Below are 6,000 nucleotides of genomic sequence, written 5' to 3'. Positions count from 1 at the left end.
GGATCTGACTGTCTACACCTTTAAAAGCGCACACTTTTTGAACCCGGCATATAATAACTCACAGTGTACATAATTAGACTAAACGTAAGACTAATTCCAGAGATGGCAGGAATGCAAAAGATACATATAAAGTTTCGAGTTTGTATAAGATGATCTAACTTTTAATTTTTCATAAATCCTTCTGGCTGTACGGCTGATCCGCGATGGCAGGGATGAGGTGAAATGATGGCACATCGGATGAGATAGCACACTATGTGCCCAGGTACCACTATTTTTGAGCTCCCGAGTTCGCGAAATGTGGTAACGTTATGATAAACTTATATACGAGGTATTCCATGTCAAATCGATCGATCGGTTTCCCTGACCCATTTTAATCCGATTGCCCTTTCACACAATCAAAGTACACATTGAAAGGATAAACGTTGAATTTTTACAGATTTTTCTGACGCATAATTTCTTCACAACGACTGATCCAATAAATTGATTTCGACAATGTTTTGATTTTTCGCGACTACGTAGCTTAAAACCTGGCCGACGTATAAAAAAAGTTCCTTCACAAAAATTTTAAGTTCTCTTGTCAACTTCTCGAGGGTATTTTTTCAGATTTTTCATACTCCGTTTCAGTGTAGTTTTGATACACAATGCGCGCAAATTATTCATAACCGAAAAGTGCCCCAATCGAATGGGCTACAATTTATACACAGCGTGCCTTCTTCAATGCGAAAGGTTGTCTGAAAACGTCCCAGTGGGCGGTGCAGTGGTTCGGAAAATATATCGACAAATATTCACACAGTGGCGTGAATTCGGTTCAAACTTCGCGGCGCGGTAAGCAATTTCCTCACCCTGCGCGTGGCGCTACTGCGCACTCGAGTGCGATCTTCAATTGTTACGCGTGTTGTTTATAACAGTTGACGACTTTTTCTTGCGGAGTTTACTTCAGTCGATCGTTTATTACAATTCCTGACATGATATGTGAGTTTCGTACTGCCGGACAAGATTTTTGAAGCATATTCATCCAAGGTAAGAATTCCACGATGTGTTGCGTGTCGTAATACCGACTGTATAACTTTTACTATTCGTACCGCCACATTACAGTACGTACGGATGAGAAATTTCACAGTTCCATGTAAACTATTACGTGTAACTTTTGAACTACTTTTCCGCCTACTACGAAACATGTAAACAATCTTTGGTATTGACAAAGATATGCTGTGTGAAAACTTCAGACCATTCGATTCGGGCACAATTTTGTTACAGAAGATTATCGAAAATTTTTCATCAAAACTGTACTTTAATGGGGAACGAAAAATGGCCCAAAATTATTATTGGGAATTTCATACAAAGATGCGAAACTTTTGTATAGGAATTTTTCCCGTATGTCGTCTGAATTTCGAGCTATGTTAACTTGAAAAAATGAGAAATCGTCAAAAGCTGATTTTTCGACTAGCTGTGGTAAGAAAGTGCGTCGTCAGGAAAATCTGAAAAAATTCAGACCTGATGCTTTCAATACGAACTTGAAGTGAGTAAAAGGGGGAAAACATCAAAAGTGGTCAGGGAAAAAATCTCGTTTTTTCGTTTGATTTGACGTGGAATCTCCCACATATATATGTTCAAACGTGGTGACGCCCCGAGCGGATTGGCTCGTAGAAATTTTCGAAATTGCTCATCTATATTACTGTCACCTTATAGGGGGTGAAATTCTCCGACATCAACCCATGCAGTGATGGCTCATTAGGACGTAACGGTACTTAATTAGGTCAGGAAGCTACTTTGTCGTTGCCTGGAGAACTGCTATTCACGTGACCTAGTCTAAGCATCCTGCACAACTTCTTCACTTTAGCAATTCTCTCGAACGGCCACCGCATAAAGTTAGCGTATAGGTACGCAGAGGTAAAAAATGCTGCGTCAGTGGCAGAAAGCAAAGTACCTCGCTAAATCTACCGTGATACCGTTGGTATAAGCCGCGGGTATAGTGTCGGCTTACGTTCGCATACTTGGCTTTTTCGCGTAATGCAGGTTTCGGGGATGTAGAGGCGACGCCTCGGAAAATATCTTTTAAAAAATCCGGCAATACCACCTCGAGTTTACCGTCGGAACGAACTCACCTCGATTTTTTGCCAGCAATGTCTTGTACGTAACTGCAAACCCTCGAAATGAAATACGATCACCGGAGCATACCGTGTATATCTTGTTACAAACCCGTCTATTTTTTGTTTTGGTAGAAGGCGGGTCGATGTGTTATAGGCCAACCGAATTACCAACCTTCGGCAGTTTAACACCGTAGTAACCTTTACGATGTCCTTCGTCTCTGGCATCATCGCCATCATGTCGTAATCCCATTTATAACGTACGCACATGTTTCTCGAGAGGTGAAGTTTTACCGCCGTAGCCCGACACGCTGGCAGAGAATTTAACTCAACCTAGAATCTATCAACCCGTCATACTCCCAGAATATGCTGTCGCGTTTCAAGCCGGTACTACCAAGGAGAAACCGCGCTATTTCCTTGCGGTCGTGGTGCGCATCAACCTAGGTAACCACGTATCGCATCTTTTGACTATACGCTTCTATCTCCTAGAGGTTATAGACAAAGTGTAACAACGCGCGTTCCTCCCTCAATATGGGGCAACTAGAAACTCTGCTAGTAGTTCACAAGTATATGTAACTGCTCAAACCGTTATTACTATTGCCCACTTCTGTTTAATCGGCATTCGCCCAGCGATGGAAACTTGTGTAGGCTGAATCCTGTAGCTCTTTCGTCGTCAAATAAAATTATCGAAGGAGAGGACGGACAGATTTCATTATCATTTCTTTTTCGCATGAACGTAATATTTCATGCCGCGAGAACAGAGCGAAGGCTATTAATTAACGCGTTTGAAGTAACGAAATCATCTGAGAGATAAAAATCTATTCAGGCATTTGGCTGGATGCGTCTAGACGCGTTACCGTCATGCATGTCGCTGAAATTGGCGGCCGGACGCGGACGTTGCGGCTGTGCGCGACCTGGGATTGAGAACCACTGACACTCACACAAAGTTCAAAACACACCAACCTATGCATTTTTTTCTTTATATACGCCGCTATATTGATAATCGTTGTCCGAGATATTATGATGATAGTTGACATATTTTTTTCCAATTGTAGAACGGGTACGGTTAGGGTCAACGCCTATTTTCGTCTAGTCCTATGAAACTCATGACAGCATGCGACTTGGAAGTTGAAAATTTTACAGAACATTCTCCAGACGTACAGAAACTCAAGTCAAGTCGAGTTTGCCTGGGGACCGGGTTTTTTGAGTTAAAAAAAAAAAATCATATTCTCCTATCTCTTTGAATCGACCCCCTATGCGTATATTACGTAGGTTTGTGTAGAGTGACGTAGAGTGTGCAGAGTATGAAATGAAATCGAGGATTCTGATTTCAACTTTAAAACAGGGCTTCGAAATATGTCGAAACCGTTTCTCATTAAATCTATTTCCTTACATCATTATTAAATCATTTTTTTTCTCACTGTCCCGCGGCAGGGAGTTAAAAAAGCACTTAGGAACACAGAGAGGTCACTCTTTCATCTCTTGCAGGCTTGTACCTACGTTCAATTATATTCGCGCCCGCGAGCACCCTTTGTTCGTCTAATATCCGCGACTTTACGACGTCCGACGAGATTCGTGTCTTGACATTAAGTCGATTTCAGGTCGGCTGGCAATATCTTTTTGTTAGGGCCAGGGCGCTGAGAGAAAAAGAAAACTTACCAGCCCTTTCTTTTATAAAATTTCACTCTGACGTTGCGTGACGAGTCTCTTTCTTTATAGATGATATGTATACACACACACTCGCGTATACGTCTGCAAATATATTTGCGCCTGCGTGTGCCTGTCTTGTTTATATAAAATATCGGAAGACGTCCGTGTTTAATGGGGCTGATAGCCCTGGGCGAACATAAAGTCCGTGTAGGTCAAGGCGATCTCCACTGTGTACCGACCCAATTCGATGTCTTAATGTTTTGAGAATGCGACCTTTCAGGCATCCTGCCATCCAAACGTGCGGACGTTTATTTTATACACGAATATCGGTGAAAATAGAACATTTCGTCAATGTTTGCTTAGCTCTCTTTTCCAAGTCACCGAACCCTTTCCGTTGATTTAACTCGCTAAATTATGGTAACCTTTGAGAGTATCTGATCTGGCTACTTTTGCACCGAACTTGCCGTGTGAACACCTGCCGCTGAGGCAAGGGTGTTTAAGTTCTGATAGCGACGGCAATATGTCTCTTCCATTTAGGATGCGTGGGTAAATGTAGTCGCAAGTTACAGAAACAGAAAAGCAAATTCATAACTGAGAAATCTTATTACTGTAAATATTGACTAGTTGACGTCTTCCAGCCAGGTGCAAAGATTTTTCTGCATGTGTTCAAAACTCCGAATTTTGATACAGGCGCAACGATTGCGATTGATGACATCGCTTATTCGAATGTGGCGTAGGTAGCACCCATGGCGCTAGAACTTCCATCTCGGGCGATCAAAGTGTCCAATATACGCCTGCTCTATCCTACTCTTCCCTAATTGCTGCAGTTTACCCTCGCCCGTTTCGATGACCCTGCTATTAGTCTTATTAACAACGCGCAGGCCTACTTGATGCCAGTTTCAGACGAGCGTTCAAACAATAGCCTGGTGTACCAGGCAGTAAAGGCTGTAAGGCGAACGTTTTACTTCCATATGCTTGGTTTCAATTTCCACGCATGAATACGTAATCCCATCGCGTAAAATTACCTCTCCTTTCGTTCCCAGTGAGCCTACATGTTTTTAAAAGTCTTGTGACACTCGAGACGAGATTTTCACTACAGTGTCATAATCGTCCAAACGATTCATGTTGTACATTTTATACATGAAAAGGGGGGTATATTGAAGTTGGCACACCGTTGGCGCTAAGGAAAGTTATAAATTTTTGCGACGCTTGAGCGACTTAGTCGCAACGATTCTTTTAGTGAAGTTCGTATAAGTATTATAGTATATTACTTTTCTGGTTCCATATCGATTTGATGATTCTCTTTCTTTCAACCAAGAATTTCTGTCCAATAAATACATACACGGCAACAAAAAAAGAAGCAAGCCGAACAGGGACGTTACGTGACCAAGCAATCACTTTGGTCAATCATTTTTTTTTTTCATCCTCCCTGGGACGTACAATAAGAGCACGTACTGGATTTCTTTACAACACGAAAATGACAACATGACAAAAACTTGTTGGTTCAGGTATTACACAAGTATCGACGAGGCATCTGAAAACCTGCGATTCATCAAGCCTGAGATAATACTGCCTCAGAGTATGCGTGTTAAGATACTTGGAATTTTATTGTCCTACAGCACTCCATGATAATACGTTTCGGATATTTTCATCAATTTGTGGAAAGTATTTGGCGAAAGGTATTCCAAATTCTCTAGAAGTCTTTAAATAATTTCGCTTGTGTGCGGATCTCCGCTACTGAATTTACTTATTTCTCGTTCCTAAGTGGCCCGAGGCCACTTTTGGTAAATTTCACATACCCGATCGAACGATAAGGGTCTGGTTTACCGTCCTCAACTCTCAAGCGATCAGGTCTGTCTCCGACAACTTGACCTTCATCACCCTGATGGATCGCGTAAGCTAGTTCTCGTTCGCGATCTCTTGCTGTTCAATGCTTCTAAAAACTCTTTAAAAAAAAACTGTCGGTACTTAGGGTTGCCCTTAAAGTTTGCGTCGTGGAAGATCATGACGTCAGCTGTTAGCAGAGGTTCCGACTAGACAGTGTCATGAAGTCCAGAGACTCGTATCTCGGGTGCGCGTCCTTTGCAGTAAAACGCATTCCGACCTTGATCATAAATTTTCATATTTTCCTCAATTTATTCGGCTATATTTTGACTCTAAGCAATCGGCTCTGATACGTTGAACAAGAGTTTTGCGTTGCTGTAGCTCTGTCTCATATAGCCGAGCGTTTTGTTGTGGGTAATATACGTCAGTATATCGTACG

General features: G+C 42.0%; 1 protein-coding gene across 1 annotated transcript in view; it reads left to right on the top strand.

Annotated features, from left to right (window-relative positions):
* The first annotated feature begins 1,608 nt into the window (after nucleotides 1–1,608).
* Nucleotides 1,609–6,000, top strand: part of LOC107224078 — a 94,773-nt gene continuing 90,381 nt past the window's right edge. Inside the window, exon 1 of the mRNA XM_015663995.2 lies at nucleotides 1,609–1,619. The gene's annotated coding sequence lies outside the window, so the exon portion shown is untranslated. The remainder of the gene's footprint in view (nucleotides 1,620–6,000) is intronic.

This window comes from Neodiprion lecontei, chromosome 3 (assembly GCF_021901455.1).
Source record: "Neodiprion lecontei isolate iyNeoLeco1 chromosome 3, iyNeoLeco1.1, whole genome shotgun sequence".
Lineage (NCBI taxonomy): Eukaryota > Metazoa > Arthropoda > Insecta > Hymenoptera > Diprionidae > Neodiprion > Neodiprion lecontei.
The sequence above is the reverse complement of the archived record's forward strand: the minus strand, read 5'-3'. Positions and strand labels throughout refer to the sequence as shown.